At 39.3% G+C, this 14,265-nt stretch overlaps 1 protein-coding gene across 1 annotated transcript in view; it reads right to left on the bottom strand.

The window, feature by feature from the left end:
- TLR2 (toll like receptor 2) overlaps positions 1-14,265 on the bottom strand; it is a 17,421-nt gene extending 3,156 nt beyond the window's left edge. Inside the window, exon 1 of the mRNA XM_027866864.1 lies at positions 13,867-14,265. The gene's annotated coding sequence lies outside the window, so the exon portion shown is untranslated. The remainder of the gene's footprint in view (positions 1-13,866) is intronic.

The following is a 14,265-nucleotide window of genomic DNA, read 5'->3' as shown; positions in this document are numbered from 1 at the left end:
TGTTTATTCTATTCTCTCTTTTAACCCTGTCCCTATGAGGGATTGTCTGATGTTGGCTACGTGCCACGTAGGGGTTGTGGCAAGATGGGTCAAGGACAGGATATTAGGAAGTAACCGGAGCTTGTGCTCCTGAGGCAGGGGGCTGTGCCACGTGGGAGTGGAATGGCAGAGAACTAGCTTCCTTTGTCACGTTGTCTCCCTTGGTGCAGTGCTAACCCCAGACATCCCCTTCCGTTATCTGATCCTACAACCAATCACTAGTAGGCGGACTGAGGAGGAGGGGCTAGGAAGGTATATAAGGGGGGTAGGGATCGGAGCTCTCTCTCTTGCTCCTGCTCTCTTGCTCCTGCTCTTGCTTTCCTGCTTGGCCTTGCTGTGATGGTCTCTGAATAAAGTTCGAGTGCTTGCACCTCCTGATCGGCTCGTCTCTATGTTTACCCAGGTGGGCTCCGAAGACTGGTAGGTGTGACCCTGGCAGCCTGCTCCTGTTAGGAGAAGAGTTCATGGCGTGGCTGGCACACGTCCCTCCTTAGAAGTGTTTGTTTCTGATTACCCCCTCCCCCAATCTGCCTTCCCTTTTATCATCCCACTCTTTTATCCCCTTCCCCCCTATTTTCCTACAGGATAAGACAGATTTCCATACCCAATTGAGTGTGTATGTTATTCCCTCCTTAAGCTATATCCAACGAGAATAAGATTCACTCATTCCCTCTCACCTTCCCCTACTTCCCCTCCACTGTAAAAGCCTTTTCTTGTCTGTTTTATGTGAGATAATTTACCCCATTCTACCTCTCCCTTTCTCCTTCTCCCAGTATAATCCTCTCACACTCGTTAATTTTATTCTCTAGATATCACCTCTTCATCTTCAACTCACCCTGTGCCCTCTATGTTTATATATGTATATATAGTATATATACATATACATATAATTTTTTCCCCTCCAACTACCCTAATACTGACAAAGGTCTCATGAGTTACAAATATCATCTTTCCATGTAGGAATGTAAACAGTTCAACTTTAATAAGTTCCTTATGGTTTCTCTTTCCTGTTTACCTTTTCATGCTTCTCTTGATTCTTATATTTGAAAGTCAGATTTTCTATTCAGCTCGTGTCTTTTCATCAAGAATGATTGAAAGTCCTCTATTTCACTGAATATCCATTTTTTCCCCTGAAGGATTACACTCAGTTTTGCTGGGTAGGTGATTCTTGGTTGTAATCCTACCTCCTTTGACCTCTAGCAGATTATATTCCAAGCCCTCCAGTCCCTTAATGTAGAAGCTGCTAAATCTTGTGTTATCCTGATTGTGTTTCTACAATATCAAGTGACATGTTTGTCAAGCCCTTTGCCCACTTTAAAGTGTCATATAAATGTAATATCTGTCTCTGTCAAGTAACTTTCAAAGACTCATCAAAACTAAATCAGAGTCTAGTTTAGATTTGTTAGGAGTTTTCCCATCATCTAGATGCTTCACGGATTTGTATGGTATCGGTACAGCAGCAATCTTTGATATGAAGGGAGAAAGATCTAGGTTCATATTATATCTCTGATATTTACTAGCTAAGTGACCACGAGGAAAGTCATTTAACTTGGAGATCTAGTTTCTCCATTTGTAATAATGAGGATAATAATAAATTGGCTACCTACTGTGAAAAATGATTATTAATAACCAATGTCTTACAGATTCAGAGCTTCTCTCAGCCCTCTTCTTCCAAAGTCCTGACTTTAACTTCAGTTTTTCTTCAGAAGGATATTACTGATAATGAGATTGCATTGATTCTCCTTGTCCTGGTCAGCCCCCAACCAAACTTGCAAGTAATTTAATCTAAAATGGAGGAGCCCCTTGTATTCTGCTCAGGCTTGGGTGGAGACAGACTCTTTTATCTAGATACCCCAAATCCAGGGGTGGTCTGATAAAAGAGGTATTTCCTCTGTTCAGGGGTGAAATGATGATGGAGTGATATCAGCCCCTGTGGGAAGGGTATATAAATGGCGCACCCTAAACCCAAAGTGAGCTCAGTTCCAGACTGGCTCCCATGCATGGAAGCATGCATGCTGCCTGCTTTGAGAGAAATAAACACTGATATGACCTAATCCTGTTTGTCTTTCTTCAACTCTGAAGGTTGACATTTTGGTACCATGACTTGGATTAGGAAAAGGAGTAGAGACTGGATTCCCCCAACAACGCTGGGATTAGGTGCCCAGGACTTATTCTCCTGAAAATTCTGACCCTGATGGGGGTAGGTAAGTGATAAGTCCTTTCTAAACCCCCTGCTCCTATCATTGGACTCCTGCCTGTTTGGTGCAGTCTGAATTTTTCTCTCTGAGCTGGCTCTGGGGATGAATGTTCAGGGTTGTTGTGAGGATCACATGATTGTAAAGTGCTAGGCACAGTGCTTGGCATAGGACAAACACTCTCTAAATGTTAACTGTTTTTATTATATCTTTATTAATTAGATGTAATTGTTTCATACTTGGTAACTTTATTGGTTTTTAGATGTAATCAGTATACAATGACAGTGGTGATGAGATAAATGATTTTCTGTGTAAGGTAATTTGGAAGTGCATTCAACTAAATTAAGGTCACCTGATTATTAATTAATTGCTTTTGTTTTAAGTTCTAAATACATGATATTGTTTATGGTATTGTTAAATTTCTAAATTTTCTTATGTCGTGTAATTTGGTAAACAATTGTATCACCTATGTTGTTAGATAAGCAGTTCCTCTTATAATCTAGATGTTGTTAGATTAAGAATTGTACTGTCAGAAAAAAATCAATGGGTTAGGAAGCTGTCAGGTCATTCTATCAGCCTCAAGTATTTACAAAGGTAGTTTTTTTTTTAAGGGAAATTGGTAATTATACAAAGAAAATACCTTGTAAAATCTCCTTTGTAAACCTACAAAGATTTTCGGAACCATCGAGTCATAAATCCTTATCAACCCTGTGTAAGAGTTTTCTGTGTTGTGGAATTCTTTTTTTTTAGGCAATTGGGGTTAAGTGACTTGCCCAGGGTCACACAGCTAGTAAGTGTCAAGTGTTTGGTCTGAGGCCAGATTTGAACTCAGGTCCTCCTGACTTCAGGGCCGGTGCTCTATCCACTGAGCCACCTAGCTGACCCCAGTTGTGGAATTCTTACTGAGTAAATGGGAATCTTTGCACAAAACAGGGGTATGATTTTCAAGTCTGCTTTATCTAAGGACGCGCGCGCGCGTGTGTGTGTGTGTGAGTGTGTGTGTATGCGTCTGTGTGTTGATGTGTGTGTGTGCATGTTAATTTGAAGGTTTGTGAGCTATCAAATTCACTATCTATGTAAGATTCCAGCATGTATTTATTTTCTTAATTTCTAGTGACTTATTTAAAGACAAAGGGAAGAAAAGATACTGAGTAAATTTTTGAATGCCTGGTAAACTTTGTTAATGTGATAAGGCTAATTTAACTGGGAATGGTCTTCTTGGCTTATAAAAACTGAATCTCCTCCTCATTACAAACACCTCTTTGACCAGAGAATCTAGGTAACTAGGAATTTTGTGGTAATTAGGAATTCAGTTTGTTATGGTACTTTGGGGATTTGTTTATGTTACTAAAAAGACATTTTACACCAACTGATAAGTTCTGATCTTAGAAGTTTCCAACTAATTTACTTCATGAGAGTTTAGTGATTACTCCCTTTAACCAAAAAAAATTTTTTTAAGCTATTTTTAAGAAAAGGAAATACTTTTACAAAGAAATATTTTGTAAAAATATTTTGTGTGATTTTTGGAAGGCCTACTAAATTTTCATTTGCAAGCTAATTTATTTTGATCATAATTTGATATTAATAACAATTATGTCCAAACCTATTGTCAATTTCCAAGTTTCATTCATAGGTTTTTGTTGTATCCTTGGACCAGCTTCAAATGGATGTTTTCAGAGAAACAGAGTCAAAGTCAGTAGCTCAATGGAAGCAACATCAGAGCTTCTCCCAGCACCCTTCTTCCAAAGCCCTGATTTTAACTTCAGTTTTTCTTCAGAAGGACATTACTGATAATGAGATTGCATTGATTCTCCTTATCCTGGTCAGCCCCCAACGAAGCTTGCAAGTAATTTAATCTGAGGTGGAGGAGTCCTTTATATTCTGCTCAGGCTTGGATGGAGACAAATTCTTTTGTCTAGATAATCCAAATACAGGGGTGGTCTGATTTCCTCTGTCTAGGGATGAAATGATGATGGAGTGCTATCAGTCCCTGCTGGAAAGTATATAAACTGTGCACTCTAAATGCAAAGTGAGCTTAGTTCCAGACTGGCTCCCATGCATGGATGCATGCATGCTGCCTGTTGTGAGAGAAATAAACACTGATATAACCTAATCCTGTTTGTCTTTCTTAGACAGAACTCTGAAGCTTGACACTATCAATGTTTTTATTAGAATCTCCCGGCTGTTAGTGGTATCCTACATCCCTCAATATTAGATTGTATTCACTTATCCATGTGTCAGGTACATCCCGCCCCCAAATAGAATATAAGGTTTTTGTTTATTTGTTTTGACCACAGCACCTACTATGTGCTAAACACTCAAAAAATAGAAGCAAAAGACAGTCCCTGCCCTCAGGAAGCTCAACTGTTACTTCTACTAAAACACACACAAACCAAAACCAATGCCAAGTCAAGGTATATATAAAGACTCCATTAACATTTGTTTAATAAATGAATGAATGAATCCTTACAAGAAAGCCTGATGAGAAGCTTTATATTTCAGCACTTGGAGTCAGTCTTGGGGAAGAATTAAACTGGCTCAAGTTTAAGGACCAACATTGACCCCTGCCTTGACCATCAGGCAGGACCAGGGACTCACCTTCTGGCTGCATAACTCAGGACAAGTAACCTAACATATCAGAACTCCAAACCACTCTCTAAAATTTAATTTAATGAATAACAAGACTGACAGGTTATCTGTAAATGGTTGGGATGGGCCAGGGGGTGGACAAGAAAAGGATTATGCGACGTTTATGGTTCCTGCCAACACTAAATCCTATAGTGATATGAAAGAGTAGTGGATCACAGAAGAAAGAGCTCTGGATTTAAAGCCAGAAGACCGAGATTCTTGTCCCAACTCTTCCAGTGACTACTTTCATGGACTTGGACCAGTCACAATACTTTTGTATGCCTCAGTTTTCTTCAATGTAAAATGAGAAAGGATGCTCTCTGGGGTCTGTTCCTACTCTAAAATGTCTATAGCTGCAAGGAAAACAATCAAATACCTCACAAACACACCTTTAACAAATGTGTGCAGAGGAGAAGCAGGTGAAAATGTCTCTCAAAAAATATCAATTAACATTTTACACTTACTAGCTGTGTGACCTTGGGCAAGTCACTTAACCCCAATTGCCTCACCAAAAAAAAATATATATATATACATATATGTATGTATATACATAAATTAAAGGAAAGGTGCTTATCATGACAAACTTTGAGTACCAGTATCTAAATGTAGATACAGCCACAACCTGGCTCCAACTATCTTTCCTGACCCTTGTCTACTCTGCTCCCCTTCATGCACTCCATGTTCTAGCCAATCCACCCTTCTTGGTGCTCTTCATACACAGTATTCATCTCTGGTCTCCATGCCTTTGAACAACCCGGACATCATGCTTGGAATAAACTCCCTTCTTACCTATACCTCTTGGAGTCCTTAATTTTCCTCAAAAGCTCAGATCGAATGCCACCTCCCACGTGAATCCTTTTCTCATTTCTCCAGCAGCCAGTGCCTTTTCCACACTGAAACTGCCTTTTATTCATTATATATGTGTGTATGTATGTATACACGTGTGTATGTAGACATATATTTGTGTACATATATGTATACTGTTAACAGGTTCTATAGGTTGTGTCAGAGTCCTTTGGTTTGCTTGTTTCTTGAGGGTATTTTATATTTTGAAAAATTAGGGTGATTTCATTTTGAGGGGTATTCCTGGGTATGATCTGGGCAATTCACATTCTTTATCCATTTGGTTCTTCCTGTGTGGATGGTTAGACCAAACTCTTGAATGGTTTTGAAACACTCCCAAGAGGCTCTACAACATTTCAAGGTTGTAAACAGCACAACTTCACTTCACCCGCAATCAGGAGCATCTGGAGGACCTTAGCCCTCACCATGGAACCTGCTCTGGATCTTTTCCCATATCAGTAGAGATAACCTTTGTCAAGCATATGTTTGTCTTCCTGTTTTATGTCTCACCTGATATTTATGATCAGAGGATTCTCAAACAGGGTTATCTCTGTTGTGATATCTTTCAAAGGATTTTGCATAATTTGGACATACAGATGGAAGATGTATTGTTGGAAAAGAACCTTAAGGTGGCATTTTTTCTACTGCATTAAATGGTTTTTCAGAATTAATAAGCAAAACAGTGAGATCTTTTCTTTTCAGTTAGGTAATAGTAATGATGTTTTATTTTTTAAAAAAATTTAACAAGGAAAAATCTATTTTTTCTCCTTCCCATTGAGAAGAAGAAAAAAAAATCCTTGTAATAAATATGCAGTCAATAAAAACAAATATCCATATTAGCCATAATCAAAAACAATATGTCTCAATCTGCTCTCCAAGTCCATTGTGTCTTAAAAGAAGTAGGTAGCATACTTCCTCGTGTATTCTCTAGAATCACAGTTTATCATTGCATTGGTTATAATTCTTAAGTATTTCAAAGATGTTTGTCTAGTAAAGAGGTGTTCTATTGAAGAATCTTATTTGTGAAAGCCTGCCTGTTCTTTATTAATATCTTCACCAAGGATGGATGCCTTCAATACATGTAAAGATGGTTCTCATAAAAAATTTATATAGATAGAAAAGTAGCCACACAGGTCAGTAGCTGTTAATGTTTTCCAAATTAACTTTTTTCAGTATTAACAAATTCTGAGATTCCCCGCCCCCGTGCCTTTGGTGTCTTTCTTACTTTGGTTGGATACCTTTTGATCACCTGATGCCCTCACAACTGTGCTGCATCCAAAGCACACTGTCCTCTGTATACAGTTAGTCTAATGCAAGTGTTTTTCTCATTTGTGTTCTCTTCAGTTCCATATTGATGTCCTATAAACATATTCAGGACTGTGATGTTAAGAGTCCAAGTATAGTGCTCACTATCTTGATGGAGAAAAAATGCTTGTTTAAAACAAATGTGAAGATCATTTCCATTTTTCATTTGTTGCTTTCTTTTTAGCTGCTCAAAGTCCTCTGGGCGAATTTTAAAGTTGGCTGTTTTGCCAAGCTTTCTTTAAATGGGTGTTACCCTCCATTGCTTCTGTTTTATGATACAATACTGCTCACAGTCTTCTGTCACCCTTCTCCATAAGATTTTTACAAATTAGTTTATATTCTAAACCAGTATTGGTTTTGACTGCCAACAAGTAGGGTTTTTTTTTTTTAAATCTTGCCAGCATGGTAAAAGCTTGTCCTAGGTGGCACAACCTTGAAAACTCAGGATCATCTCTACACCATGATGATGCATTAGAGCAGAACTTTGTGAAGGATTCTGCATCTATTGCATCAAATTTGTATTTAATTTTCTGTGTACCTGACACTTTTATCTCCCAACACTGCATTTTCACTGGCCATTCCTCATGCCTGGATTTCTTTCCAAGTTCATCCCCACTTCCTGACTTTCCTAAGATGCCAGTTAAAACCCCACCTTCTGCAAGAAGTCTTTCCCAATCCCCCTTAATGCTAGTGCAATGATCACCATCTTATCCTTTCTATAGCTTGTTGGCAGTTGTCTTCTCATTGACTCCCTCATTAGATTGTGAACTCCTTAAGAACAAGAAATGTTTGGGTTTTTTGGGGAGGGTTACCTTTTTTTTTATCTCCACAGCAGCTAGTACAGTGTCCAGCCCACTGTGGATGCTCAATAAATGATTGTTGACTTTTGTACATGCCCCTACCCCAGTAGAGTGCAAGGTATTTGAAGGCAGGGACTGATTGATTTTTTTTTTTTTGTCATTGTATCTGCAGCACCAGCTTGATGCCTGGCACATAGTAGGTACTTAATAAAAGCTTGCTGAATTGTTGAATGAATGACAAGATGTCCTACAAGGTTCCTTTCAACTCTGGGACCCTCTGTTTCTATAAATAGGGCAAAAGAAAGAAGCTAATCTATTGATAAGCTGGTAGGGAGGAAAAAGAAGAGACACAAGATGGTGCTAGTCACATAGGCATAAAAACCTGGATCCATACAAAGAAGCATAACACATGATCTCTTTACTCCAGGGTTACCTAGCACAGTACTTCACATATAACTGGAACTTGTCAAATGATGAATGAATGAATGAATAAATACAATCTAGATGGGGAGACAAGACATAGACATTTGAGACAAGTTATCTAAAAGTTAAGCACCAAATGAATGGAACAGATAATAAGAAATTCAAAGGAGGCACAGAGTATTATGGGTTGTAGTGGTGAAATCAAGCTTCATTAAGGTACAGGAATCTGAGGGTAGTCCTGGAAGCTTTGGATAAGGAAGCTTTGGATAGTTGACGAGGAAGATGTTCTAGGCAGAAGGAGCCTAATAAAACTTTTGCTAAAGAGAAAGCAGGGACATGAAGCCAGAGACCATGTATTATTTCATCTTTGTAAATCTCCCAATGCTGGATGCCCTGTACAAAATAAACATTTTTTAAAATATTTGTTAAATTGAATTGGAGGAAAAGATAGGAGGCTACTGGTATAATCCAGGTAATGAATTCAGGAATGAGGATGGAAAAGCAGGGAAGAATGTCAGAGCTGTTAGCTTTCTTTCTACAGATAACTTTGCAACTCAGGCACTGCTTCTGATTCCCAGGACAATGTTCCTTGGTTTAAATGTAAAATCACATAGACAAGGTAAATAAGAGGATTTGTCTTTTGTAAAATATCCCTATAGTAAGCTTGTGGCTTACTATAAAATAAACCATTTTCAAGAACTGGAATCAGGGTAAGGTTTCTATTTTCAAAATAAATGAAATAAAACTGTAATCTGAAAAAAAAAAGCAATGCCCAAAATGAAACAATGGGAAAAGAACTTTAGCAGCTTTTTTCTGGGATATTTTTCTCATTCTAACCACAATAACTCATATTTATATAGGATCATAGATCTAGAACTGGAAGAAATCTTTAAGATCAAGCCCAGGGGTGCCAGACAATGTCAGTGGATACCACAAAACTCTCAGGTGGGACCTGAACTAGATTAAAATATAATTGGGAAATACTTAACAAAATAAATAAAAATACAATAAAACAAAGGTAATGTCAGATGTGGTTATCTAAGTCAATAAGCTGTCTCAGGGATCCTTAGGTATGGAATTGTGGTCCCCATTTCTGTTTGAGTTTGACACCACTGCTCTGGTCCATTCTACAAATGAGGAAAATGAAGCTCAGACAGGTGAAATATCTTGTCACCCAGTAACAAGGAGCAGAGTCAAGAATTTGACTCTGGATTTCAAAGTCCTCTGACTTTCTTTTGTTCTTCCTTAGTAAAAATGAGAAGGGATAAGGCTAGTAAAACTGATGTTACCAGTGGGGACAAGTGGAAAGAAATTACATGTAATGGAAAGCTCTCAGTTGGTCTAATAATCAATGATGATGGGTTTTAATAATCAAATTTTTAAGCCAATAAAGTCTCCTGATGGCACTAAATATAAGCATACCCATCCACAGTTAATTTTAGGATGGGGAGGTAGTTCCCTTAGACTTTTGCAGCAAGCACGTAGGATATTGTGTTTACTATTAATTTTAAGGGCCTAGGGTTTCAGCCTCGGTCAATGGATCTCAATGCTTTGAAAGCACAGCAGTGTGAGCTGAGTCACCATCTACTAGTGATGCCATAAACTCACCATAAAAATTATCAAGTTTTTTCTCTTTCTCACCTATTTGAGCAAACACTTGTGCTAAGACATGGAATGCTGTTCCAGGTGCCCCCAGATGGGAGAAGATTAATTTCAGAAACTTTTGTGTATCAAGTTGTGGTTTTGAGAAGGTTTCTCCTGTAAGGCAAGTTATTTCCAGCAAATGCTTGTGAGCTTTGCTTAGATCTGTTGGGATTTTATCTTCCTTTAAGAGCATTCAGATGTGAAATTTCCCTGGGCAGAAAGTATTGAGTTGGGTGGGCCATGACCATGATTTTTCACATAGGCATCATAGGCAGCAGCACTAGATGTAATGTGACCTGTTCAAACCATGAGATGGTCATATTTAGCAACCATCTCTGCACACATCTTTTGAGTGGCTTCAGTGGACCAAGCCAGGTGGGAGGCTGCTAGAATGTCATGATCATATTGGGCAATTTTTGCTATTAGCTCCTGTTGTGCCAGTATCTTTTGATTCAGCTCCAGATTAATATTGAGTAATTTTTCAAGATTTTTGAGTCCAACTTTAACATCAAATACAGTATCTGTTAGGCTGAGTGATGATGATGATGACTTAAGGGGCAATTTTTCCATCCCTGTAGGAGTGCTTTTGATTTGATAGGGACCACTTAAAATCTGGTCTATATCCAACGAGCCTGAGTATAATGCATCAAAGTAAGTTCCAGAAAAGTCAGGAGTTGGTGTTCTGGATTGATTCATGATGACGCTTAATCTTGACCATTAATCTTCATCAGTCCTCTGACTTTCAACCCAGGGTCCTTTCCCATGGCATATGCTGGGGATTGAATTTTTATAAAGCACTTTCTCATTATCATAGAATCACATATTTAGAGCTGGAAGAGAATTGAAAGGTCATTTGCTCCAAAGTCCTCATTTTATGGATGAGGAAACTGAGGCTCAACTGGAGAGGTAATTTTATCCAAAGTCACATAGGTAATGACTTTGGGCAGAGGTAGGATTCAAACCCAAATTTGAGTCCTGAGACTCAAATACAACAGCAGGGGGAAAGTATAAATGTCATTTCCCAAACTACTACAATGTTTGCTCTTTTGGATTCATTTTTTTCAGTTTCTCATAAGAAATATGAGAGTGCCATGATGAAACAGAAAGAACCCTAGAACACTTCCTTGTTAAAAGGGAGAGCTCAGGAGAGATGCTAAAATTATTAGGAAATGGAACTGATGGTAAAAATGAGCAGTCCCATTAAAACTTTTTAAAACTTTGTAAAATGCAAACAGCCACAACAAATACTCAGCTTTAACAGAGAAGACCTAAATTCCATTCCCAACACCACTACCTACTACTAGTAGCTGTATAACCTTGGGCAAATCACCCAGCAGCTCAGGGGACTTAATTTCCTCATTTGCTCAATGGACACGAATGACTACCTCAGAGCTGCTTTGAGGATCAAATAACATAATTTATATAGGTCAATTGGTCAGTCAAAAGCACTCACCTTGTGCTAGGCACTATACTAAGCACCAGGGATACAAAGAAAGGCAAAAGACAGTCCCTGCCCTCAAAGAGCTCACCTTCTAATGGAGACATGCAAATAACTATGCACTTCCAAGATATACACAGAGTAAAAGCAATACATAAATCATCATCACTATCATTATTAGTACTATTTTGTCTGTTCTATCAAATTTCAGTTGAATGTCATTCTATGCCTCCAGGAAAAGAACTCAACAAGAGGCATATGAGCCAGGAAACATCAGTGCTATTCCACCCTTATCTGAGCAGTTTACTCAGCCTCCAGTTTCCAACAAAGACCTTTAACATCTCTGATTTCCATCTAATACACCAATGCACAAGTTCATATTTTGAGAAGAGGAAGTCTTAAAGGGGAACTTCAGAAAATACACTAAATTTTATCCGTTATTAACGCCTGGTCCTAGACATATTGGACAAATCCTTTCTATATGACAGCTCCCCTGGAACCAGTTTCAATAGGGAGAAGTGAAAGAAAATATGGGCATCTTTAGTTGAGCACAAGGGTAAGGAAGGAAGGGAAGATTAGTAGTAGGAGAAAGGGGAAACAGAAAAAAAACAGGAAGGAAACTTCCCCTATTTCATCACATATCTCTGGCTAACTCAGAAAAGCAAATCAAAGTTGATTGTGCCTTCTTCATCCCATTAGTTAACCAGGAGCAGTCCAGAGGCCATCTTTAGAATCAGAGTTATAGAATGTTGGGACCAAAACCCTCCTAGTCCAATCCCCTCATTTTATAGAATTTTGCAAAGGGACCTATGGAGCTGCAAAGGCTCTTAGAGATCATCTAGTCTAAGCCTATCATTTTACAGATGAGGAAACTGAGGCTTGGAGACAATGTATCCGGAATCTTAGCTTCTTTTGAAGACTCAGATCAAGTGCCACCTTCTATGTGAAATCTTTTCTAGTGACCTCCCCTTTCCTTCACCCCTCCATGAGGTGCTATTACCATCCCCCTCATATTACCTCATATTCATTTTGTATAATTATGTGTATACTTATATACATGTTATATATGTATGTATCCTTATATACATGTTGTCCTTATTTAGAATGTAAGTTTCTTGAAGGCAAGGACTGTTTTACGTCTGTGCTTGTACCCAAATTACCACAGTGCCTGGCACATAGTAAATATCTCCAAAATGTTTGTTGATTGATTAACTGATTGACTTATCTAAGATCACCTAGTTAGTCATTCAATAAACATTTATCAAGCACCTACTATTTTTCAGGCATTGTGTTATTTGCTGGGTACACAAAGAAAAGTCAGTCCTTGTCCTTGAAAAGTTCATCATCTTCTAACTTATAATAGTCCTTCCATTCAATGGATAAGGTAACTGAGGCATAATAATGGCTAGTATGTAATATATATTATCTCATTTGATCTGTTCAACAACCCTTTGAGTTAGGTACTATAATTAATTATCTCTGTTATATAGATGTGGAAATTGAGGCTGAGAAAGGAGAAGTGACTTGCCCAGCTCTTATAAGTATCCGAGAAAAGATTTAAAATCCCGCCTTCCTGACAAGCAGATCACATAGCTAGTCAAGACTGAACTAGAGTTCAGGTCTCCTGATCCCTCAATTTGGTGATTTTTCTTCTTTATGTGACCAGGACAGTCACACTTAAAATCATTTTCTTTTCAGCCTCTTACCTCCACCCCAAAATGCAAGCAGGTTTTAAAAGTCCTTCTTAATTGGAGAACCGTCTCCTTCTATTATACGAATACTTTGTAGTGGTTTGACCATAGTTAATCCTTGCTCGGTCTTTAGTGTCTCCATCTGCAAAACAAGGCTGTCGGCCTGGATATTCTCTAAGGTAGGTTCCTTATGCCTCTAAACGTTCGATCCCACTTTGGACAGAGCGCTTGATTTGGAGTCAGAGAAGCTAGGCTTGAATCCTGTCTTTGCCATTGAGTTGCATTGACTTTGACTGTGGGTTAGTCACTTGAATCGTTCTAGGTCTTAAGTTCCCTCAACTAAATTAAATAAATAAAGGGGTTGACCTAGACTCCTTTCAGCTCCAAATCTACTCTCCAGTTTCAGTCATTCATTTCACTTTTACATTCTCTGGCAGTGACCTAAAACCAGGGTTTGACTCCAGCCCTCAGGGATTGGAGATCTGGGTACCACTGAAACCCCCCAAAGACAACAGGCTCAGGGGGCCGGGTTTGTTTCTTTCTCTCTTTCTTTGTTTTCCCATTATCTGAGTAAAGGCTCAGCTTTCAGGGCCGAAGTGAGCCCAGGATTGAGAGATTTTTTTTTTTTTTTAATGGACTAGCAAAAGGAAACTGAACAGTTTCAGTAAATTGCCTAACAGCCCTGACACTGCGCCTTAAGGGAAGGAAGCCTTCACTTTCACCAGCAGACTTAGAGACGCTAATAGCTAAGCCCTCTACCCATTCGACTCGGGGGTTCCAGGGCTGGGCGCACCTGGTCCCTGCACGTCCCCAAGGGCACCCCTACCTAGTACAACTCCCGGGAAAGACAGTAGACGTACCTAAGACCCCAGGACGCTCCTTAGGGTCTGGATTAGACAGGTCCAGGTGCGCTCTGTTCAGCTAGCTGGATTACAGCTACAACAGCTACAGGCTGGATGGACACGGGGTACAGGATGCAGGCTGTGGGATGTGCGGAGCTGGAGGAAGGAGGGGGTGTCTGTCTTTGCCCCGCCTCTTCTCAATCGCTCCTACCAGTTAGGGACTTGCGAGAGTCTAGGGAGATGAGGCAGCGCAGGGGGGAAAGAAGGACGGAACACCCGAGGTCCCTTTCCTTCTCGCCCACAGATGGACGTCCAAACTACAGCCTGTTCAGAGTGGTTGGCAGGCGGGGTGGGAGGGAAAAGAGAGGAGGGAGGGAGGAAGCAGACAGAGAGAGACAGAGAGAAACCACACTTTCC

The sequence above is a fragment of the Vombatus ursinus genome, unplaced genomic scaffold, assembly GCF_900497805.2.
Source record: "Vombatus ursinus unplaced genomic scaffold, bare-nosed wombat genome assembly UNPS02014784.1, whole genome shotgun sequence".
Lineage (NCBI taxonomy): Eukaryota > Metazoa > Chordata > Mammalia > Diprotodontia > Vombatidae > Vombatus > Vombatus ursinus.
The sequence above is the reverse complement of the archived record's forward strand: the minus strand, read 5'-3'. Positions and strand labels throughout refer to the sequence as shown.